Below are 26,272 nucleotides of genomic sequence, written 5' to 3'. Positions count from 1 at the left end.
TGGTTTAAAATTAAGAAAGGTATGCGACATGGTTGTATTCTTTCACCATATTTATTCAATCTGTATGCTGAGCAAATAATCCAAGAAGCTGGTTGTATGAAGAAAAATGTGGCATCAGGATTGGAGGAAGAATATGCAGATGATACAACAGAGATATGCAGATGATACATCTGGTATATCCCGATGATACAATTTTCTTTGGTGAAAGTGAAAAGGATTTATAATGCTTACTGATGAAGATCAAAGACCACAGCCTTTGGTATGGATTGCATCTCAGTGTAAAGAAAAGAAAAATCTTCACCACTGGACGAATAAACCACATTCTTATCAGTGGAGAAAAGATTGAAGCTGTCAAGGTCTTCATTCTTCTTGGATCAACTATCAACACTCACAGATGCAGCAGTCAAGAAATCAAATGACATACTGCATTAGGCAAATCTGCTGCACAAGACCTTTTTAAAGTGTTGAAGAGCAAAGATGTCAGTTTGAAGACTAAGGTGTGCCAGACGCAAGATTACTTTCAATAACCTCATATGCATGCTAAAGCTGGACAATGAATAAGGAGGACCATAGAGGAACTGGTGCTTTTGAGTTATTGAAAGTACAATGGGCTGCCAAAAGAACCAACAGATCTGTGTTGGAAGAAGTATAGCCAGAGTGCTCCTTGGAGGCCAGGATGGACAAAGTTCATCTCTCATGATTTGGACATATTGTCAGGAGGGACCAGTCACTGGAGAAGGATATCATGTTTGGTAAGGTGGAGAGTCAGAGAAAAAGAGGAAGACCCCCAGCAAGATTGATTGGCAAAGTGGCAGCATTAATGGGCTCAAGCATGGCAACAACTGTGAGATTGGCCCAGGACAGGGCAGTGTTTCGTTCTGTTGTACATAGGGTTGCTATGAGTTGATACCAACTCGATGGCACCCAACAACAACACCACTATTGACTGCTCTGAGTAGGATTATATTAAATAATCCTGAGTAAAATCAAAAAAAAATATGGGACAGACTCAAAATCCTAAAGTAGACCAGGCTTATAGCTCTGACAGTAACCAGTGGAAACCCTAAGACTATGGCTTTCAGATATCCTTGTCTCCCATAAACTTTTAAAGTCTCACACACCCTATACAGGGTTGGCACTTAACAAAAACAACACCTAGTCTTTCTAAAATTGAGCATTATTAATACCAAGTATTGGTGAAAAAGTGGAACAACTGGAACATTCTTACATTTCAGAGGGAATAGAAATTTACAGTCACTTTGAAAATTTTTTTGCAGTTCCTTACAAATAAACTGCTGCTCGGAATCTACTCAAGAAAAATGACAGCCTATGTCTACATAGAGTATGGACATGTACTGTCCCTCTATAGATGCTGAGACACATGGTAAATTTAGAGACATTTGCTAATTTTTCTAATTATTATTCTCTTTGATAAACCAGTTTCATAGGCAACATCTTCATAGAGTTGTTTGGAATACTATCCATAAGTAGGGGACTACCTGTACTGTTATTTTAGTTATATTCACTGAGACTCAGCTAGGTTCTCCATAAATGGGAGCATTTCTTGCCTCTTAGTCTATCTATCATGACCTCCTATAATGACATAATATCATAAAAATGCTGGCTGCTATACACTTGTAACCATGTTGAGCTTGCTCTCTGTTGAGTCAACAAAATCTTAAATAATGTTCATTTAATAATAGAAGTCAGGTTTGCTTATGTAATAATAGATTCCTAGAGGCTTACAAACAATATAGTTTCTAACACTGGACAAGGCATACAGGGCAAGTATGGTCTCTCTCCATCCAGAAAAGAAAAAAGTGAAAAAAAAATCAGATGCAGAGAATCAATTAGTTTACACATTGAGTGGACCCCATGAATCTCAGCCTCCATTATAGTATATAGAACAGTAGTTAGAACAGAACAAGCGGATACTACATAGTTTAAAATTAAGAAAGGTTTAAGTCAGGGATGTATCTTTTCATTATATTTATTCAGTATATATGCAGAGCAAACAACCTGAGAAACTGAGATACATGAAAATGCCACTTCAGGATTGGAGAAGGCTCATTAATAATCTTTGATATGCGTGTAGCACAAACTATGTACAGAAATAGAAGATTTGAAGAACTTATTGATGAATTTCAAATATAAAGAATTTAGTATGGATTATACCTCATCGGGGGGGGGTCTTCCTCTTTTTCACTGAACCTCCACTTTATTAACCATGAAGTCCTTCTCCAGGGATTTGTTCTTCTTGATATCTTGTCTAATGTATAAGAGATGAAGACTCACCATTTTGGCTTATAAAGAACATACTGGCTGTATTTATTCCAACACAGATTTGATGGTTCTTCTGGCAGTCCATAGCAACTTTTAATATTCTTCTCCAACACTGTAATTCAAATACAATGAATCTTCTATGGTCTTCCATATTTATTGACCAACATTCACATAAATATGAGGCTATTGAAAATACCCTGGCTTATTCTATTGACTATAATATCACTATGGCAGTCATAATTTAGTCTTCATACTAACAGCTTTGCTCTTTAACACTTTAAAGAGGTCTTTTGAAACAGATTTGCTTAATGCAGTATATTGTTTGATTTCTTGACTGCTGCTTCCATGAATGTTGATTGTGGATCCAAACAAAATGAAGAGTTTGACAACTTCAATCATTTCTGTATTTATTATGAGGATAAATATTGGTCCATTTGTGAGGATTATTATTTTCTTTGCATTGAAGTGCAATCCACATTGAAGACTATTGTCATTTATCTTCATCAATAAGTGTTTTAAGTACTCATCTTTTATCAGCAAGCAAAGCTGTTTATCTGCATATCACAGGTTGTTAAGGAGTCTTCATCTAATCTTGATGTCACCTTCTTCTTCATATTTTCCAGCTTCTCAGATTGTTTGTTCATCATACAGATTGAATAATTTGGTGAAAGGAGATACACTTTGTGCACACTTTCCTGACTTAAACCATTCAGTATCACCTTGTTCTTTTCTAAAAATTGCCTGTTGGTCAGAATTGATCTTGAAATGTTCCTTTTGACAATGAATGTGATGCAACTCTCTTCAATTTGACACTCCTGCAACAGTAGCCATATGATTGTCTGATTCAAAATGGCCAATACCAATCAATTTTGGTTTATTAATGCCTAGCATTTCATTTTGTATAACTTCCAATTTATCTATGTTTATACTTCATGAATTTCATGTTCAGAGTATTAAAGTATTTTCACAGCTGTTTTGAGTTGCTTCCCATCAACAAATAAAGGTCCCAAAAGCTTTACTCCATTCACATCATTATGGTCAATTCGACTTTGAGAAGTAAGATATTCCACAGTTGTCTTTTGTGTGCTTTCCAACCTGAGAGGCTCATCTTCTGATATTCATAATGTTTTCATCTTCTGGTACTATGATAGTCATAACGTTTTCATCTTCTGGTACTATGATAGTCATAATGTTTTCATCTTCTGGTACTATATTTGACAGTGTTCTGCTGCCATTCATAAGGTTTTCAGTGGCTACACATTGTGGTGTAGTCCACCTCTCCTTCTTCCTAGTCTGTCTTAGTCTCAATGTTCCTCTGATATCTGTTCACCATGGCTGACCCTCTTAATATTTAATATACCAGTTGTATAGCTTCCAGCATCCAGCAACAATCAAGCCACCACAGTATGACAAACTGAGAGATGAGTGGTGAGCAATACATTTAGTGCTTCCTATATACCCAGCACTGGGCATTATATCATGATTTTCACAATAACACTTGTAGCTATGTTCTATTTTTCCCCTGGGAAGTCCCTCAGTGATACAAATCGTTGTGTGCCCAACTACTGACCCAAAGGTTGGCAGTTTGAATATACACAGAAGCACCTTGGAAGTAAGGCCTTGCTTGTAATCTACTTCCAAAAGATCATAGTCATTGAAAACCATATGACGTACAGTTCTGCTCTGCAAGAGATGAACCACCATGACTCAACATTCACCCATTGGGAATTTATTGGGTTGCTTTTCTCTGTGTTTGCATATGAGGAAACTGAGACTCAAAGTAGTTTAGTGATTTATCTAATATTTAGCTGTTTCCATAGTGAACAAGACAGAGCTCAGAAATTTTAAAGATTGTTTTAGATATCGATGTTACTGTGGAACAGAATGGTACACATGACCCCACCATGAGGAATGAGTAGAATGAGATGAGGTTCCTGTTGTTCCTGGCCCAGGAAGCTACTAGAGTGATCACACCATACAGCTAAGTTGCCAAGAATACCATCCCAGGGACTGAGGTCCTTACCTTGTCCTCTCTCTCCTCTCCCTCATCTACACAAAGAGTTCAGGAATGCAATTGGCTTCATTAATTGTGTCTCTCAGGGGATGTGTTACAGCCTTTAGTGTTGTCACTATAGGTTGGGAGTGACAAAGCAGTAGACTTTTGAATACAGAGGGGCAGACCCTGTGTCTCAGAGGAGCATGTGGGTTGCAGGTGGCACTAATTTCGCATGAAAGCAAGGTGTTTGCCAAAGAAGGACAGATGGTTCTAGTCACCAAGTTATTTATTTCTATAATTAGCTACACACTGTGATCTTGAGTTGTGAAGAATCACCACTTTCTGTGGAATTCATCCCCTCATTAGGGAAGAACTGGAGGTAGGGATCCAAGAAGAGGGTATTTATTGATGGTAAATCCTCAAAAATGTGGGCTTATAGCTTTGCTAGGTTGAAATGTATGACCCAGAAAAATCACTTGAAACGTCTCAGCCAAAGAAATGGTCCAAATTTAGCAGGATTATGATGTTTCTCATATAATTTCTCCTTCTGGGTTTCATGTTCTTCATCTATCAAACAGAAATATTATGGGACCTGAGTGTGTTCCTTGGTGTGAAAAACTACTGTTGGCTCTGCATGATTGGACTCATGAAATATAATAATATTTCTTTAAAATGATCCCTGCATCCTCTATATTAAACAAACAGACATGAGCCTGAATCTAGGTACCCCATTTATTAGCTAATTAGCCTTCAAAAGATTATTTGAAGTCTTGACTCCTCACTTTCTTTGTCTGTGAAATGGGAACGCTGTGGACATCTAACTGTGGCCTTCTGAGAATTGATTAAATATACATATGTAATATTCTTATATCAGTGGATGACTCAAAGTAGTCACTCAATAAATGGACACTTATTTTTTAAATTCAATTTAATATAGAAGACAGAGATCTAAAAATGAGATATTTATACAATGTCACATAGAATAACTCTAGTTATTGACCCAGGGGCAATTCATCTAAGACTGTTGAGGATGTGGAAGGAATAATACTACTGGCTACACTATAGTATAAGCACTGGACTGCAAATCACAAAGTTGGCAATTCAAACCCAAGAGCTACTCTGTAGAGGAAAGATAGCCCTGCTTCTCCTGTAAATATCTGAAGCCTCAGAAACCCTATGAAAGATTACTATGTGTCAGAATCAAGTAGATGGCAGTGGGTTTCTTTAAGTTTTATACTTATTTTCTGCAGTGAATGCCTGGTATGGCACTGTGGGTTAATGCGCTGGATTGCAAGGTCAGTTTGAACCACAAGGTTGGCGGCTCAAGCTCACCAGCCACTCTTTGGAAATCCTACACATTCTAGCTATGATTCAGACCTGACTCAATGTCACTTAACAACAATAACAATTTCTGCAATAGACTTTTGTAAGAGCACAGATTTTTTAATTACTAATCTTGCTTTTTGATTCAAATGATCATGTTTTCTGCATTCTCTGGGACTTCCTTCTTTCTTTAAAAGTGAGATTAGAGCTCAGAATATATTTGTGCCTTTATTACTGATAAAATCCTCAAAATTTGCATCTCACACCAAATAAGTGTTTCTGGAGATAAACTGAATATAAAAGAATCATCCTTGATATGACATGACTAGTGCCCTTAAAAAAGAGAAGAGACAGACAAGAAACAGTCACCCTACAAAGAAGTATCTATAAATGAAGTATCTATAAATGACGGTGGCCGTCATCAGAAGCTAGGAAAGATATTTGAACACACGCCCTTTCAGAGCTACTTCAGAAAGAATAAACATGAACAACAGCCTGATTCTGGACCCTTTGCTTCCAGAACTGTGTTGTTGTTAAGTGCTGTTGAGTTGGTTCTGACTCATAGCAACCCAGCACAGGGTTTCCAAGGAACTTTAGGACACTACATTTCTATACTTAGAAGCCAAAAAGAGAAGAACACACAAAAAAGAATCATCTTTGTAATGTAACTCAAGAAAGGTAAAGTAGACACACAAGACAGCAAGAGTCTTTCTGCCCAGTTATTTGTTTATCCTGACTGATATTTTCAAGGCAGTACTATTCTAGACTTGGTCTCTCATACTTTGGACATATTGTCAGGAGGGACCAGTCGCTGGAGAAGGATATCATGTTTGGTAAGGTGGAGGGACAGAGCAAAAGAGGAAGACCCCCAATGAGATGAATTGGCAGCATCGTTGGAGTCAAGCATGGCAACAGTAGTGAGGATGGCCCAGGATCAGGTAGTGTTTCATTCTGCTGTATATAAGGTCACTATGAGTCAGTGCTGACTCAATGGCGCCTAACAACAACAACAACAACTCTTCTAAAGAGCTTCAGGTTCTCTGTGTATTTGTGGCAAATCTCCCACCAACTCTGTGTGAAGAAAGAGGAAAAAATAGTCCTAGTAATAGCACCTAACACAAATATGGTATTCCATTAACAACATAAAAAAACAACAACACTTTTTTAGTCAAATTGATTTGACTCAAAAGGCCCTGTAAGACCCTATAAGAGTAGACCTGTCCCATGGAGTTGCAAAAGCAGACTGTCACATCTTGTTCCCAACAAGTAATTGATGGGCTTAAACTGCTGAACTTTCAGTTAACAACCAAGTGCCATTAGGGCTCTTTTATATTCCACTATGACATGTGAACTATAGTGTTGATGAAGAATATTGAAAGCACCATGGAATGCCAGAATGACAAACAAATCTCTTTTGGAAGAAGTAACACCAGAATGCTCCTTAAAAGAGAGACTGTTGAGACTTCATCTCTTGTTCTCTGGACATGCTGTCAGGAGGAGTGTCCTTGAGAAGGACACTGCTTGGTCAAGTGAAACATCAGTGAAAAAGAAGAAGTTCCTCAATGAGATGGTTGACACAGTGGCAACAACACTTGGCTCCAACATAACAACACTTCTGAGACTGGTACAGGAACGGGTGATGTTTCATTCTATCATAGTGTTGCTATGATTTGGAACCAATCTGATGGCACCTAACAACAACAGCGATGACAGATTTTCCTATAAATTGCTACAACTCAAGAAGATGAGTATAAATAGAGTATTATGACAACAGAGATCATCTCACACCTTGAACTCTTCATGCTCAAGGTCCAACTGCTCTTCTTCCTAAACAATCCAGTGACCTGTATGTCAATTCCTGCCACTCTCATCCATCTGGTTGGGCAGCCAAAACTTTTGGAGGTTTCCTTGGTACCTCTATTTCCATCCAGGATCAGTCTAGGGGACAGTTGAAATAACAGGTTAGAGCTAAAAATTCAAAACAAACTAGTTGCCATTAAATAGATTCTGACATCTGGTGATCTGTTTCAAAGCATAACTGCACTTCACATCCACTGTTTCCGACAGTAGTGATCTTTTCTTCTGAGGTATCTCTGATTGGATTCAAACTGTCAACAGTTCAGTTAGTAGCCAAGCATTTAACCTCCTGTTCCACCAATGTCTCCTTACATTAGAAATGTATAAATAAAAAAATAAATAAATAATATAAAATAATTATATAAATAATATAAAGTACCAGAAAGAAGTAATTAAATAAAACCATATTGCAAAACTTTATACAATGTAACAATAGTTGATATTAAGGTATTTGAGATGGAAAAGGATAAAAGTGGACAGAATCAGGAACTATTTCAAAGATGTAAATATTACATAAAATCCAAAAGTTAGAATACAAGAGAAATGGGAATCAAACTTAGATATTCAGTTTTGTTTGTTTGTTTGTTTTTAAAGTAAACTAGGCTAACAATTATCTCAATCTTGTTAGATTATTATATAATTGTGAGGATTCAAATAAATAACCATGTAAAGTGTTGTGACTTTGCTCTGCACATAATCAAGTGTATACATTTTTCTTTTGTCTTATAGTAAGTTAAATATTAAAAGGTTGAAAACACAAATCATCAAAGGGGTGTATTAGGAAAGTGGGGTTGCTACCATCTTTCTTCACCTGATTCATGCTGTGTTTCATTTCAGTGAAGTCAGAAACTGGAGAGTCTCAGTCTTCAGACAGGCCTCCACTAACACAGAGGATGGGAGGTTGTAAAAAGACTTCAGTCCTGCCAAGTCCTCTAGGTGTGTGTGTATGTGTGTTTCTAATTATTTTTGCAAGAAAGCAGACAGAGCTGCTGCCTTGATTTGTCCTTGGAAAGAGTCTTCATTCCTTGATTGAAAAAAAAAAAAAAAATGTTTTTACAGCCTAAATGTGCAGGTCAAAGTAATCTTTTGACAGGTAAAATACTTAGCTGTAACTCTCCATGAATCTTCTTTTTGGTGTGTGCATCTCCTCTCACTTGCCCTGTTAATATCTGTCTCCTCAACTTCCAAAGGCCTCAAAATCCGTTTGTCACTCTCTCTCTCAGACCTGCCAACACCTCTGTTGCCTTTTCGCTCTGTGTTTTCTTTGATTCTTAACCTGCTACTGTGTGGATGCTGGCTCTGAAGTTTCTCTCAGGGTCTTGACCTCTTAAGTCTTTGTGTCTTATACTAGATGTGAGAACCTTCAAGGGAATTAGGAAGTTGCAGCAATGAAGTCATTGGACAAGAACAGACCATCTTACTGGGTCTTGTGTCATTTTATTTATTTAAATAATTTATTTCATTTTATTTACTTTTATTGTTGCTTAAAATATTTACATCACAACAAACACTGATCAACAATTTATCCATGAACAATCCATTGACATTGATTACATGCTATATACATCGTGCCCCATTCTCTCCCTCCCTTTCTGAGGTGTTCTTTTTCCATTACATGCATGGTACTTTCATTGAGTACTAGTTAATGCAGTCTTGGTGTGGCACAGCAGGATAATGTGCTAGACCAAAAGGTCAGTTTGAGCCACAAGGTCAGCAGTTCAAACCTACCAGCTGCTTCTCGGAAACTCTATACTGGGTCACTATGAGTTGGAACCAACCGGACAGCACTTAACAATAACAACAGTTAATGTAAAAACAATGTACCTTTTTTTGATGGAATAAATTAAGATAAACACCAGATTTATCATTTGCCAATTTTCTTTAACTTTGGGATGATTTCTTAGCCATCTAATCAAAATATTCCATTCTGAAAAATATATTCTAGGATTAAATAAATGTGTGAAGCAGTTAGAACACTACATGGTGAAGAGATTTGCTTAATAAGTGTTAAATTTATTTTTTAATTTAAAAATAATGTAACTATCACTGAGTTAAGGAGCTCTGGCAGCGTAATGGTTACAAGTTGGGCTGTAATCTCAAAGTCAGCAGTTTGAAACTACCAGTCATTCCAAGGGAGAAAGATGAGGCTTTCTGCTCCCCTAAAGATTTACAGACTCGGAAACCCTATGCAGGGTTGCTATGAGTTGGAACTGATTCCACGGCACACCACCATCACCACCATCACTTAGTTACAGGTTCATAAACTGAATTTCTGGTAATATTAATTATTTGCCCAAAATCAGAGCTGGTAAGTAACAGAACTGGTTTTTCAGCATTTTCGGAACCCTGTCTGGCCTAACTCTCATATGCATAATCCAGACCAGTAAACTATACATGTAGCAAATGCTTTGGTGGGTGGTACATTTTGGGTTATGCCAAATAGCCCCAACATCATAAGTTTAACTCTTTGCTTTTAAGTGTATGCAGTCAAGGCATAATTTTTTCTCTAATGCCTTGTTTCCTATTTTCCTGAACAGAAGTCTATGGTTAGTTAAACTAAAAACCAATCAAACAAAGGGATACATCTCTGTTAATTGGGTACATTCTAACCATGACTTTTGCAAAAGCCTGCTGGATACCAACCTCCCCTCCCTCTGAGTTATTGTCTTTTGTAAGGAAAAGAAAGAAAAGAGAGGAAATGAGAGATTCTTGGCTTCAAGAGCAGGCAGGTTTATTGAGAGTAAGCCTGGGAGGGGGTACTCTTACATCTCCAAAGAAGACCAAGAGCCAGTCTGTTCCCTTCCAGACTGGGGTATTTAAAGGCCTTGTGGTCTGGGTGCAGTTCAGGCGAGTTTACAATGAACAGTGGTATGGAGATTTTGAGCGGGGATATGGAGATTTGGGCTGGGGTATGGAGATTTGGGAGGGGGTAATTGCAATGCCATTGAGTTGATCAGGCACAAGGTCTTTCATCTTTCCTTTTGTCCCTCTTTCTGCTCAGCACTGTCACTTTTGCTCACCCCTTTATACTGCTACTGCAACTTCCTTTCATGTTTTCTCTACCAGTAGACTGCAGACCTTGTTTCATCTTCTTCTGGAAACTTCTTTCTTATTTGTTCTATCTGAAATTGTCTTCCACCTCTCCTAGTACAATCATTCCTATAGCTCTTTGTTGTTGTTCAGTGCCACTGAGTCAGTTCCAACTCACAGCAACTCTGTATAGGGTTTCCAAGGAGCAACTGGTGAGCCTGAACTGCTCACCCTGCAGTTCAAACTGACCTTGCAGTCCAGTGCATTAACCGACAGAGCCACACCAGGGCTCCAGTTATCTCTTTAGTTGTCTCTGATCTATCACCGTGCTTTGTTTCACCATGGAAGATGCTTCCTCTAGGAAGCCACCCTGGTATCTCTGAACATCCCTACTATATAGCCAACACAGACACAGTAGGCAAGAGTTTGATATCTTCCCTCAATATCTTCTTATATGTCACCAACAATTCTCCTATTATACCATACCAGGTTACCAGTCTTCATCTCCAGATAGATAGCCTGCTTCCAGAGCCTAATGATTGCATCTTGTTCAAGTTAAACACCAGGCTATTAGACAATCTCCTAACATAGTGTATTCTCAGTTAATATTTTTCAATAAATAATTTAATTTTAATTACTGTGTTAGCGAAAGTCCTCTGAGAAACAGATACTAAGACAAGATTAAATGTACAAGTGCTTTATGGGAGAATTATCTTTGAAACAAATGGAGTGGGAGTCGAGATATGCTCAGAGACCTGTCAGGCTACAGTGCAAATCTGACCCTGAGTGGAGGAGAGGGAAAAGAAAGTTTGATGAAAGCATTTTAGATTGGTACATAACATTCAGCAAAGGAGCCTCATGTCTTCCTGGAAGGGGTGTCCTTTAGAATCCTTTCTATGTTCAGTCATGACTAGTAGCAGCAAAAGGAAGTGTGAGCTGCGTGAAAAAGCACTAATGGGTTTCTGAGCAACAATTGGTCCTCAGCCAATTACTCTCCATGAAGGTAGAAACCTGTTAGAAGCAGTATCATAGTACCACAAATATAGCACTGAAATTACGATCCACTCTCTCCCTGCTCATCCCTAGTATTCCATTTATTCAACCAATATTTACAGCATGGCTCTGTTATGCTAAGAATAATGTCAAAGAAAAACAATGAAAATGAAGGAAAAAATATTTGCTTTTAAAATGTTTATATTCTAGGAGGGAAACATATCCAGACCACCCCGTGTGCTTCTAGAGGTAGCACAGAGGTCCGTGGGCATATACAAAACGGGACTAACTATACCAATTAGGGGTATGTGGAGAGAACCAGGAGAGAATTCAGAACTTCCAAAAAGCCCTTCAAGGTGAAGTTGGAGTTCTGCAAGAGGAACAGGAAGGAAGAACTAGGAAGAGCTACAAACAGTCTTGGCTTCCTGGAGCTTTTACTATAATGTGACAATCATGTGCAATGAAATAGGGTCAGATTACAAAGGACCTACAAGGAGTGAAATGCAGAATTCAGGAAGGGGACACAGACTGGGTTCATATCTGGCCTGAGACTTCAAGGAGTTTACACTCTAAAGAGGGAGGCAGGGAGTCAGCCATGCTTGCTATCTACAGGTTGTTGTTGTTGTTGTTAAGTGCCATCGAGTCGGGTCCGACCCATAGCGACCCTGTACAGGGTTTCCGAGGGTGTAAATCTTTACGGGAGTAGAAAGCCTCATCTTTCTCCCGCGGAGCGACTGGTAGTTTCGAACCGCTGACCTTAAGGTTCGCAGCCCGATTCGTAACCACTGCGCTACCAGAGCTGAACTGCTGGCTTTGAGCTTGTCAGTACAACTTGTAACCCACTATGCTACAAGGGAATTTGCATTTCCACCACAGATACACTGAGTCAAAATCAGCATTTTGAACAAGACCCGTAAGAACCACCTAGTGATCTAGAAGCATCACCTGGAAAGCTTGTCAAAAAGTAGACTGTGATACAGTATATCTAGAGAGGAAATGCAAATTCTTAGCCAGGGGTCAAATCAAAATGAGCCAGTTTAAAACCTTGGGGGTGGGTGGGTGGTAGTGGAAGTGATGGTAATTGCGGTTGTGGTGGCAGCTGAGTCAGTTCTGACTGGAAACCATATATAGGGTGTCAGAGACTGTAAATATTTATGGGAGCAGAAAGCCTCATCTTTTTCCTACGAAGTGGCTGGTAGATTTAAACTGCTGACCCTGCAGTTAAGTAGCCCAACTCATAGCCCATGGTGCTACCAGGGTTCCTTTCACTCTCTACATGTTGCTGTTGACATTGTTAAGTGTTGTGGACTCATAAATACCCTTATAGTGTCTCCAAGGAGCAGCTAGTGGGTTTGAACTACCAATATTACAGTTAGAAATCCAGTGTTTATCCTACACTGCCACAACAGGATTCCATGTTAGCACCTTGAAAATCTCTTCTGCCTTGTTCACAACTCTAAGCCTCTAAACGTGCCTCAAAAAGCAAATGACTGTAAGCAAGCATCAACATATATTTATTGAATGAAGGAAGGAGAACTGTCCTTGTTTCACAGATCCTCTGCTCTTCATGCTGTGTCTAGGGGCTGCAGGGAAAAGAAAAACAATCACCAAACAGCACACTTGCTCTTCAGAAAAAGCACGCATTGAAAAATGAAGTGTTCCCTGTCATTAGCTTTCAGTCAAGCATCACATCAGGAAACCTTTGCATCAGATGCTGTGATTGGACCTTGAGGGGAAACGCCTGCGATGCAGGACCCAGCCCTCCTATGAGCTGGAACAGATGGTTCCTTCACACACATCTAAATAAAGCTGTAATGGTGTTGGCCTGCAAGCACAGAACAGGTGAACCTTACTTTACAAAGGAGAATGTGTTTCTGGGATGTTATGTGAAGCTCAGTTTCTAAGATGCCACTGGGTTTCATTTTAAACACAGCATATCTTGCAGTTGGCCATCTCATCAGCAGATTGCCATTATTTTTAGTCTAGTCTAGTTGAGTACCAGCATGCCTCCAGAATATCCCCAGTCACTCACTCCAAGGTATCTTGTACACTCCATAACGGTTATCTTCTTGGAGTATCACTGTGACAATGATCTCTCTTCTTGAATATTTGGGTAATGAGTCCCCTTTGATTATCTAATCAAGATAGACAATCATACACAGCATATCTGTAATTAGGCTGTGCTCTGATTCGTGAGTTTGATTGTGTAATAGCAGTTAATGCACAAGAAATATCTTGGAAAGTTACGTATGTGGATTGTTTGGAAAGAAAGTCTAACAAAGAAGCAACAAGAATAATGCAATGGGTATTGTAAAATAGACATTTGAGTGGGAAAGAAAGGAATGTCAGAAGACATGATTATAGGAAGCTTATAAGCCCGTCTTCAGCCTATAACTGATTGGAATACCTAAAAGGGGTTCTAGAACTTGCCCAGTGAAATAGGATCCTTGGGAAGCCTTTGCAATGAATAGGACGTTAGGTGTAATTCTGAGCCCTATCCAGAACCTTTTGATATGGGACATTCCCACTAGAATGGACAAACAGACCAGCCTGAAATAGCTAGAGCAATACAAGATACATCTTCAAAGAAAAATCAGCAGAAAAAAAAAAAAAATGGCAGTATGATTGACTATTACAAGAACAAGCAAGTTGTTCGCTGGGTAAGCAATCAAATCCGCTCAGGACAAACACTCCTCCAAGACTGAAACTCAAGGGAACATATGAGCAGGCAGATAAGCTTTCTGGCGACCATGTTGGTCTACTGGTGAGTGGAAGAGGGGAAAAGGCAGCAATGAAGAAATGGGCTGAGTTCAACCACGTTCCATAGACTCTCATTGACTTGGAGATAAAGAGAAGAGGAAAGGCTGGTTTGTCCAACTCCTGAGCACATGGACATGGACATAGCCACAGAGGGCTAGAGTTGAGAGTGAAGCTGATATGAAGTGAGGGGAGATACACGAGAACACCGAAACTTGCAGATAGTACCCCTTTGACCTAGCCTTGATGGCTTGATCATCAGAACGTGACTAGAGGAAGATAAAAACAAAGCAATTTTGAAAAAAGGAATGAGTGTAAATTGCTATTATTTGATGAACTTGACCTATAATTATGGATGTAGTCACTCAAAATACCAACTGAGAGGGAAGGAGTCTTCACATCAAGAATCATTTCTATCCCCTTTTTATATAAGGTAGATAGGGACAGGAAACTTAGACATTGGCTACCTAAAATGGAGCTCTGTTAGTGTAGTGGTTACCAATTGGGCTGGGAACCTTAACGCCAGCAGTTCAAAATTACCAGTCGCTTCGTCGGAGAAAGATGAGGTGTTCTGCTCCCATAAAGACTTACAGCCTTGGAAACCCTATACAGGGTCGCTATGGGTCAGAACCGACTCGACTGCACTTAACAACAACAACAACCTAAAATGAGGGGGTGATAAAGGCACAAAGAGACTGGCTTACAAGTTTTCAAGAAGGAGTTTCGTTTAAGAGTATGTGGAGGAAGATAGAATCCCCCCTGAATAGTTCTCATCTTGTCTAGATGGGTCTAGTGAAAAGAGATGGGGATAAGGTTCATATGAGTCAATAGTGAGAAATTGTTATCCTGACTAACTGTGACAGTCACAACTGTAAAGGTAGAAGTTTTATAACAAAAACAGGGGAGTAGTTAATCTTACAGTACAGAAACAGAGGACCGTAGGACCACCAAGAGAGAAGAGCACAAGCAGAGTAGGGGACCCTATCCAGAGAAGCAGTGACACGGGAGATGGAGGCAGAGATGAGGACATGGAAAGAGGGAACAGCTGAGGACTCTGGACTCATGGAAAGAGAGGGACTGGGTGCTGGTGACCAGGAGACAGGCTTGTAGAATATGCCCTTTGGTTGTTTAAATTATTATATATTCCTGAGTGTTTCTGGGTATGTCCTCACCCCGCCTCCCCCAAACAAAACAAAACAGGGAATGGCAGCAAATATTGTTGAATGATGATGAATGGAGGAGATTGTAATCATTACAATGAAAATGGTATAAAATAGTGAGTATTTAAAAACTTAAAACAAAACAAACAAAAAATCAAACATGAAAAAAAAAAATGCAATGGAAAGAAAAATCTAAGATGGCAGTATACATGAAAAGAGAGTAAAATGTACCAAAGCAAAGGGGGCATTATTCTCTTTACCATCCATTCAAGTTAGGAGGTCTGGAGGCACCCCAAAGAACCAAAACACGGTTGAGAATGTTGTAATATTCTCCAAGCTCATTTATTTCTCTTTCTTCCTCCCAGGACTTTAGCTTCTGGAGATTTGGGACCATGTATATTCATATATTTACTACCATTGTATTCCCTTTACTGAGCACAGAATGTAGGGCTGAACAAAGGTGTTTTTTTTTCTTAAAAAAAAAAAAAAAAAAAACCACACCAAGTAACTGAATAATGAATGTGAAGCTCAAGTAATGATTCAGCAATGACAAAAAAAAAACAACAAAAAAAAAAACAATAAAATAAAAGATATTGTCATGGAGAGCAGTGGAGAGGAGAGGAACTGGCATGGAGGAGGTGCACCGTACCTTCCCACTGAGAATTCCACAGGTAGGAAGGACTCTGAGGGAAACAGAATTTTAGATTCCATATTGAATATTTGTTGTTTGTCATTGTTAAAGTGTTGTTCAGTCAGTTCCAACTCATAGCGACACTGCACAGGGTTGCCAAGTTTGTTAGTGCCCTTTATGTCTTTTTATGTGTTGTTTCTTTGATGTGGATTAACATTTAAGCAAGGACTTTGTAAGTTCTGTATTTCCAGTATCCCCAGGAGTTACAGAGTGGACTGTGATGCGTGTGCTTGGGACATATGACATTATTCCAGGCAAATCTCATGCTTAGGGGACCAGTGTATGAAAATAGAGCCTCACATGAGAAAGGTAGCTATATTATTAAATAACTGTTGTGTGCTGAACCCTGATTGTTGTTGTTAAGTGCCGCCAGTTGGTTCCGATTCATAGCAACTCTGTATAGGATTTCTGAAGAGCAGCTGGTGGGTTTGAACTTGTTTCGCAGTCCAGCTCTGATTTGAGAAGCAAGAATCATATTCACTATTTTACAAAGGAGAAGTTTACATTTCAGAGAGGTAGAACCAACCTTCCATAGCACACAGTGAATACAGGCTAGACCTGAGATTAGATTAGAATCCAGGTTTCCTATCTCCAGAGAATTATTCATTTTATCAGTGCTATCCTCATAAACTATTATCAGAAGACCCTAGTCTCCTCCTCCTAAAGTACTTAACTAGGGCTCTTACCATGCTCAGATTTTTCTGTTTTCAAAATACCTTCACAGAAACTTGAAAACTGGAATTTAAAAAATCTGACACATATGCTATTCCAATTAATTATAACAGTGTTTCCCATGGAATTCAGATGTAGCCTCAGAATCCTCTGGTATATGAAGCTCCAAAATGTATGGGAATTTTCACACTTGATAAAATTTATTTGTTATTCTTATTTGGTTATTCTTACAGAGTCCTGGTGTGGTGCTGCAGGTTAACACACTGGACTGCATAGTCATTTGAACTGCAAGGTCAGAGGTTCAAGCTCACCAGCTGATCCTCAGAATCCCTATACAGTGTCACTATGGGTCAGAACCCACTCAATGGCACTTAATAACAATAGAGTCCACACTCCTGGTTTGGCACTGTAGGTTAAGCACTTGAGTGCTAACCACAATATGGGTGGTTCAAACCCACCAACTGCTTTTCAGAAACCAGGTACAGGGTTGCTATGAGTCAGAATTGACTGGAATGGACTTACCAGTAATAATAACAGTAGAAGACAGTGAGAGCAATACAAAGGGGGTCAGGATAGAAATGAGGAAAACCTGTATTTCAGATCCACAAGTTGTCACTCTAACTAACTTTGAGAAGGTCACTCCTTTTCTCTGAGCCTTTGTTTTCCATTTCTAAAGGAAACTCTTGATTAAATCAATACTCAATTCTCTTATTTCACCAACATTCTAGAAGTAACAGGGATACTTAAAGCAATTTACTAATTTCTATCACATTCCCATAAGACATAGTTAATCCGATAGAGGTTTTTAATGAGCCCTTTCACTATATGTGTTCAACCTGTTGGAAATATCTTTGCTTTCCAAAAAAAAAAAAAAGTTTCAGGAAGAAAATCAAAAGCTGTTTACAGAGGGAGTATTGTGGGATAGGAGTCCTGGTGTTGTGCTGTGGGTTAATGTGCTGGACTGCAAAGTTGGTTTGAATCTCCAGGACAGCAGTTGAAGCTCAACAGCTGCTTCTTGGAAACCCTATGCAGGGTTGCTATGAGTCAGAACTGACTCTATGGCACTTAACAACAAACATCATGGAATAAGGACATAAAGCTTTTCTCATTTATTTCAGATATAAATTACTAAGAAGAGGAAGGAATTTAGAGGAAGAAATTCCGACTTCTTATCATGCCTCTTCATGCGAACAAGAATTAAGAGGGTTCTGTTGAATTAGTGAACTGAGAGGTTGGCTTCAATGATCTGCTGCTAATCCAGGACTACAGTAAGTTTTTAAACAAAGATAAGGGCAGTTGTCACTTAAGGAGGGCCTTTGTGAGCAGAGATAGAGAAGATCCCCAGAGCAGGACCCATTTGTAAATCTGACCTCAGACTCAGTACTTACTTCTCCTGTATGCCTAAGGAGTCCCTGGGTGATGCAAATAGTTAACAAGCTATTCTGCTAATCAAAAATTGGAAGTTTGAGTCCACTGAGAAACAAACGTGTCTTGAAAGAAAGGCATGGGAATCTATTTAAGACAAATAAGACATTGAGAATCCTATGGAGCACAGGTCTACTCTGATACACAAGGGGCCTCTATGAGTCTGAGTGGACTCAATAGCAACCAATTTAGACTCCTTGAGTGCAACCTCCCCATGGAAGACCTGTCTTTACTTGTATACAACTATGTGCTTCTAAAAGTTCTTGCAAAACTGAAATTGAAAAGATCATGAAAATTTTTCTACTAGCTTTTTGAAGCCCGTAGATACAGGTGACTATTTTAACTTAAATTAATAAACTATTAAATTAAATGTAAAATTCTGTTCCTTAATCATTCTAGCCACATCTCAAGTGCTCTGTAGCCAGTGACCAGTGTCTTTCATATTGGACAGCACTGATATAGAGGAGTCCATCATTGCACAAAGTGCTATTGAGCAGTGCCGTTCTGTTCAAAGGCATGTTTGTAATACTTGCATACATGAAGTTCTCACACTTCTTTTTGTTAACAGGTGAAAACGGTTTCTTCCTCTTGCTATATGTGGCATTGTAGGATAGGCACTTGACAACTAACCATTATGTCAGTGGTTCTAACCACCAGCCACTCTTTGGAAACACTATATACCATCATTATGAGTTAGAATGTCATTGTACCAAGTAAAGAATGATGAACAGCTAAGGTGTTTGCCTAGGGCTAAGGGAATATGGAATGGGTGGTGGAAGAAGATAGTTCTAAACATCAGCTATAGCCACATGATTAGTTGCAGAAATGAGGATTTTAATTGTTATCATTTTTATATGGAGTCCTGGTGTGGCACTGTCAGAATAAACACTGGACAGCAAGGTTGGTTTGAACTGCATGGTCAGTGGTTCAAATTTACCATCCACTCATCAGAAACCCTATACACGGTTGCTATGAATTGGAACCAATTCAACAGCACTTCTCAACAATAACAGTTGTTGTAAATATTTTTCCTTGTATGTGTGCATCAAATATTTTTTTGTTGTTTACTTATAAAACATAAGATGCAATGCAGTGAGTGCATTTTAGTTGCACAGATGGTAGTTGTATCATGTTAGATCCAAGTATGGCTTTATATAGAGATTTTGTATGGTTTAAGGAGATGCATGCAGGTGCCAAATTAACAATGAGTGGACTGTGATTGTTAAGGTTTTGTGTCAACTGAGCTGGGTGAGTATTCCCAGTGGTTTGGCAGTTGTGATGTAGCTATCCTCAGTGATGAGATCTAATATGATACAATCCACTCTATGATGAGGTCTGCTATGAACAGCCAATCAATTGAAGTTAAACATCTTCAGGGGTGTGACTTGCTTCCAATATGTTGAACACTCAGGCAAATCTTACTTCCTCTCTACTGGGTCTGGATCTTGCATCTGACTTGTGCTCCAACCTCCAGTTCTTTGGATTTGAGCCAGTGGTCTACTCTATTATCTACTGATCCTGGGAATCCTCATGAGTCTGCCTTCCTGTCTGCCTGTCTGCTTTCTGACCTGTGGATCTTAGTTCATTAGCTCAGTAGCCATGTGGGCCAGAAGCCTCCATCTTGACATCTGAACTGCAGACTTAGGACTTTTCAACCTCTACTATTGTGTGGGCGATTTCCTAAAATAAAACTCTATAGATCCATATACACACATATATATATACTTCACCAGTTTTGCTTCTCTGACAATCTTTTTGCTTCTCAAACTGGGACCTGGGCATCACTTCTGTCTGGCTGCTTCCTGCTGAATGGGGATGAGAAACTGTAATGTAAATTTTTAGAACAGAAAAATCTAAAGGACAGTTCAAGAAGACAAAGCCAAATATTATGATGAATATGAAAAGACCTCAGGTTAGAGAACCAAAAACGAAGAACATGCTCAGCATTTTTCAAACTAAAAGAATTGAAGGAAAATTTCAAGCCTCTACTTGCAATAATGTAGGATCATTCTATGAGCAAAATATTAAATACTGCTAAAAGCATCAAAAGAAGATGGAATATACACAGAGTCATTGTACCAAAACCATTACTTTATGCTCAACCCTTTCAAGAGGTACCATATGATCAAGAACCTGGGTTATTGAAGGAAGAAGTTCAAACTGCACTGAAAGTGTTGGTGTAAAACAAGGCTCCAGGAATTGATGGAACACAAATTGAAATCTTTCAACAAACTAATGCAGCACTGGAGGTGCTCATTTGCCTATGCAAAGAAATTTGGAAGACAGCTACGTGGCCAACTGATTGGAAGAGGTCCATATTTGTGCCCACTCAAAAGATAGGTAATCTAACAGAATGCAGAAACCATCAAACACTATCCTTAATATCATATACAAATAAAATTTTCTGAAAATAATTAAAAAACAGTCACATAGTACATACACAGGGAACTGCCAGAAATTCAAGCCAGATTTAGAACACAACATAGAATTAGGGATATTGTTGCTAATGTCACATGGATCATGGCTGAAAGCAGAGGATACCAGAAACATGTTTACTTGTTCTTTATTAACTATGCAAAGCATTGGACTGTGTGGATCATTACAAGCAATGGATAGCATTGTGAAGAATAAGTATTCCAAAACACTTAATTGTGCTCATGAAGAATCTGTGCATAGACTAAGAGGCAGTCGTCTGAACAGAACAAGGGGATGCAGAATGGTTTAAAAGCTGGAAAGGTATGCCAGTGTTGCATACTTTCACCATACTTATTGAATGTGTATGCTGAGCAAATATTCCAATAAACTGGACTATATGCAGAAGAACATGGCATCAGGTTTGGAGAAAGACTATGAACAACCTGCAATATACAAATGACACAGCCTTGCTTGCTGGAAATGAAGATCAAAGACTGCAGCTTTTAGTATGGCTTGCACTTCCATGTGAAGGCAAAAAAAAATCTTTATAACTGGATCAGTAAATCACATCATGATGAGTGGAGAAAAGATTAAAACTGTCAAAGACTTCATTTTGCATGGATCCACAATAAACACTCATGGAAACCACAGTCAAGATATCAAACTAATTGTCAATAGATGCCATCGCATTTACATAATAGTGTAAATAAATTTATTATGCAAAGTTTTTAGGGTATCAACAAAGTCCTGCCTCCTACCAAAGTAGTTATAAAAGTTAGATATATTTTCTTTAGTAATCATTGTTCTGGAAAGACGTTTCTTTTCTCTGTTTTTCAGGCTTTATACTGGTGAAATATTGTAACCACCTTGCCTTCAAATTGCCACTCAAATCTCATTTGTATTTTCATTCTGAGCCATTTCATACTCTCCTGACCTTGTTCAGAATGATCTCCCATTTTTCAGTAAAGTTAGATACTAAAGAAGGTAAGTGAAATTGGTTTTGGAGAACCTATTCTGGACACCTTATTTAATCAATAGAGTAAAGCATTCTTTGTTTAATATTTCTTTTTTCCCCTCACTCTCTCTATGTATATTACAGCAGGAGAGAACAAAAATTGCACTGCTCTGATAACACATTAGTATGACCTCACACAGCAATTCAACAGGGCTATGAAGAAATGCCTCTCTGAGACAGATATATTTTGAGTAAGCTGGACAGCTAACCAAGGGCTGATGAGGATGAGAAGCTGGAGGATAGTTTTTCAAATACCTTCCAGTGTTAATGCTGAAAGGAACTAAATGCTTTGGGCACAGAACAGTGCTGCAGAAGAGTGATCGATTAAAATCGTTAAAAGAAAAACCGAAGACTTTTGAAGCCCTATAGAAAATTGAAGTGAGTGAACCAAGAGTCTCTGAAAGTCTAACTAGCTTTTGAGAAGCCAGTTGTGAATTGAGAGTGAGACATTCAACGCAGTAATTTTTTATTTTTTAATCCAAAATTATTTTAGCCCCCAAACCAAAACAGGAAAGGAAACGAACTTTATTATCTAAATGACTCAAAAAACTGTTCTATTAAATAATACTCAAATTGAAATCGTTAATGTTGTTGTTCATCTTAAGTGCTGTCAAGTCCATTCCAACCATATGACCCTGTATAGAGTTTCCAAGAAGCAACTCATGAGTTTGAACTGTCAACATTGTGGCTGGCAGTCCAGTGCTGATCCTACAGTGTCAAACCAGGAATCTTGCAAATTGTCTTATTTTTAAAAGTCACTGAATGAGCTTTAAAAAATAAGTGTTCCATACCAGGATCCCTAGTGATGCTGTGGGTTAGGCATTGGACTGCTACCTTCAAAGCCGATGATTCAAACTCATCAGCTGTTCCATGAGAGAAAAATGAGTCTATCTGCTACTATAAAGGTTTGCAGTCTTGGAAACCCTACCGATGGTCACAATGACTTGCAATTAACTTGATGGCAGTAGTAAGCTTTGGGATGGCCAAATAAACCTGAAATCTTCCAAACAAATTGCACTTACTTTCTCTTGCAATTTTGGCAGAGTTGACCTGGTTAAAGAAGACGGATGCTAGAAATTCCTAGTCCTGCCTGTGGCACAAAAACAACAACAACAACAACAAAAAATCATCAAAGAAAAACCTGAAACCAGTTGCCATGGAATAAATTCTGACTCATTTCCAACTCATGTGATGCAAAGTAGAATTGAAATCTATAGGGTTTTCAAGGCAATGACCTTTCAGAATCAGGATACCTCTACTTGGATTTGAGTTGCTGTCTTTCTGTATGTATTCAAAAGTTTGACCATTGTTTGACCCAATTACTCCTTTTATTTTCTGTGGTTTAAAAAACAAAACAAAAACAAAGGACAGTCTTTCAACAGTGCCTTTAGCTTCTCAGTTATTCTAGCACAAGATTCTTTGAGGTTTTCTTCCACGTGTTATGCTCTGGTCAGTTCTCCATGGTCCAGAGGTCTTCCTTTTACCCATAACCACCAATATGCTTTGAGTTCTGACCCTGCATCACTTTTTGGGAACACTGGGGAACCCTATTTGGCCATCGAGGGTGGCTTCACACTAGTTAAAGCCAGTCAATTTCCTCTAAGAAGTATCTCATTTGAGGGTGATTCAGGAGCCTATAAAAGATGGCAAGTCATTTTATAGAAATGATCTTGTAATTATTCATTGGCAATTTGATTGCAATCTGGCAGGTGTCCTGATAGGAATAAGATGAGTTGATAAGTGGAGTTTAATACTTCCTTCTCAAAACCTACCTGAAATTATCCAACATGAAAAGGCCATGGGGAAGAACCAGTCCATCTCCTCCAGAATGAATAACTCAATGAAGTTGTTATTCATTTAGTGAATGATTCTTACCCTTAGCTAATGAATCACTTATGGGAGAACCAAGGAAAAGGATTGATCAAAATATAAATATATTATAAATAATATCATATTATTTTATATATATATAATATAAATACAAATAAATTAAGTAACCTGATTGAGGTTTTAGTGAAAATGTAATGTTTGTGCCTGAAAATCACTATGTTTTTATAAATGAGAGTAGATATGATCATTATAATCCAAGTTGTTCTGTGGAGTGCCTTAGAATGATTTGCTCTAACTAGCTGGAGTCTACCTGAGAGCATTTGACAGTTTACAAATTGTCCCCAGGTTCAGTTATATATCTTATCTGGGAGGCTTAGATTAATATAGTCAGAAATTTCCCAACAAACTTATAAACCATCCCCCTTAGATTCGCAAGCTTGATCATAGATTTGACCATAAATATAGAACAAAACCCAAGTTCCTCAAATAGAATAGAACATGACTCCTTCACTTAAACTAGCAGTATGAGTATAAATTGAATAAAGTATATGAAAAACTCTGACTTGCACTTCAGATATAATTATGCAAACAAAAACAATAGCACCACACTATCTTAGACTTGGAAAAGAACTGATTTTTATTATTGAATTATGTAAATATGACTAACTATTGAGTGTCTATGGACTCCTGGTGTGGCTAGACTTTCAAACCACAAGGTCAACAGTTCTAACCCATCAGCTGTTCCTCCAAAACCCTATACAGGTTATGAGGTGGAACTGACTTAATGGTACTTAACAACAACAACGTTGAGTGTCTATACATGTTGTTGTTGTTGCTAAGTGCTGACGAGTCAATTCCGACCCACAGCGACCCTATACAGGGTTTCTGAGACTGTAAATCTTTACGGGAGCAGAAAGCCTCATCTTTCTCCCGCGGAACAGCTGGTAGTGTCAAATTACTGACCTTGCGATTCGCAGCCAGATTCGTAAACACTACGCTAATAAAAGATGCTTTTGTTAGGTGCCAGAGAGTTGGTTCCAACTCATAGTGTCACTATGCACAACAGAAGAAAACAGTGCCTGGTCCTGTGCTGTACTCACAATTGTTATGTTTAAGTCCCTTGTTGCTGCTAGTATCAGTCTGTCACTGGGATCTTCCCCTTTTCACTGACTACCATTTTATCAAGCATGGTATCCTTCTGGATTGATCCCCTTGACAACATGTCCAAAGTATGACAGACAAAGTCTTGCCATCTTCAATTCTAAGGAGCATTCTAGCTGTGCTTCCTCCAAGACAGATTCATTTGTTCTTCTGGCAGTCTGTGGTACTTACCATATTTTTCTCCAAAACCATATTTCAAATTCATTGATTCTTCTAAGATTTTCATTTTTCACTGCCCAACTTTTACATGCATAAAAGAAATTGAAAATGCCACGGATTGGGTCAGGTGTACCTTTATCTCCATGCTGACCTCTTTGCTCTTTAACTCTTTTGTAGAGACATTTTGCAGCAGATTTGCCCAATGCAATACAACCTTTGATTTTTGTTGTTGTTGTTTTCATGAGCAATGATTGTGGATCCAAGCAAAATGAAGTCATTGACAACTTCAATCTTTTCTCCATTTATTATGATGTTATTTATTGGTCCATTTGTGACTATTTTTGTTTTCTTTACATTGAGGTGCAACCCATGATGTAGTCTTGTGATATTCATCAGTAAGTATTTCAAATCCTATTTACTTTTAGCAATCAAGGTTGTGTCATCTACATATCCAGGTCTTCTTTTAATCATGATGAGTCTTCTTTCAATCCTGATGGCACATTTTTCTTCATATAATCCAATTTCTTTCATTATTTGCTCAACATAAAAATTTTAATAAGTATGGTTAAAGGACACAATGCGGGTACATACCTTTCCTGATTGTAACCACTCAGTATCCCCTTGTTCAAACTACTGCCCTTGGGTCTATGTACAGTTTCCTCAGGAGCACAACTAAGTGTTCTGGAATATCCATTTGTCACAATGCTATTTACCCATAGTTTGTTGTGATGCACATGGTTGAATGCCTTTGCACAGTCAATAAAGTACAGGTATACATCTTTTTGGTATTTTTTGTTTGCATCCAAGATCCATCTGATGCCAGCAGTGATATCACTGGTTTCATGTCCTCTTCTGACTTCAGCTTGAATTTCTGCTGGCTCCCTATAGAGATACTGCTACAACTGGTTTGAATTACATTCAGTAAAACTTTATTTACGTGTGATATTAATGGCATTGTTTGACCACATTCTATTGGGTTACCTTCCTTTGAAATGGGTACAAATATGGATCTCTTCCAGTCAGTTGGTCAGGTAGCTATATTCCAAATTTCTTGTCATACATGAATAAGTGTCTTTAGTGCTGCATAAGTTTGTTGAAATATTTTAAATTGGATTCCATCAATTTTTGGAAACTTCTTTTTCACCTATGCTTCAATGCAGCTTGGACTTCTTCCATTAACACCCTAGATACTTCATTATATGGTACCTCTTGAAATAATTGAGCATTGAAAAGTTGTTAAGGTGCAGTAATTGTGTATTCCTTGCATCTTCTTTTGATACTTACTGCATTGTTTAATATTTTCCCTATTGTTGTTTTTGTTGTTGTTAGGTGCCATTGAGTCAATACCAACTCATAGTAACCCTATGTACAACAGAACAAAACATTGCCCAATCCTGGGCCAACATCACTACTGTTGCCATGCTTGAGTCCATCGATGCTGCCACTTGACCAATCCATCTCTTTGGGGGTCTTCCTCTTTTTCTCTGACCCTCCACCTTACCAAA

This window comes from Chrysochloris asiatica, unplaced genomic scaffold (genome assembly GCF_000296735.1).
Source record: "Chrysochloris asiatica unplaced genomic scaffold, ChrAsi1.0 scaffold00081, whole genome shotgun sequence".
In the NCBI taxonomy this organism is placed as follows: Eukaryota; Metazoa; Chordata; class Mammalia; order Afrosoricida; family Chrysochloridae; genus Chrysochloris; species Chrysochloris asiatica.
The sequence above is the reverse complement of the archived record's forward strand: the minus strand, read 5'-3'. Positions refer to the sequence as shown.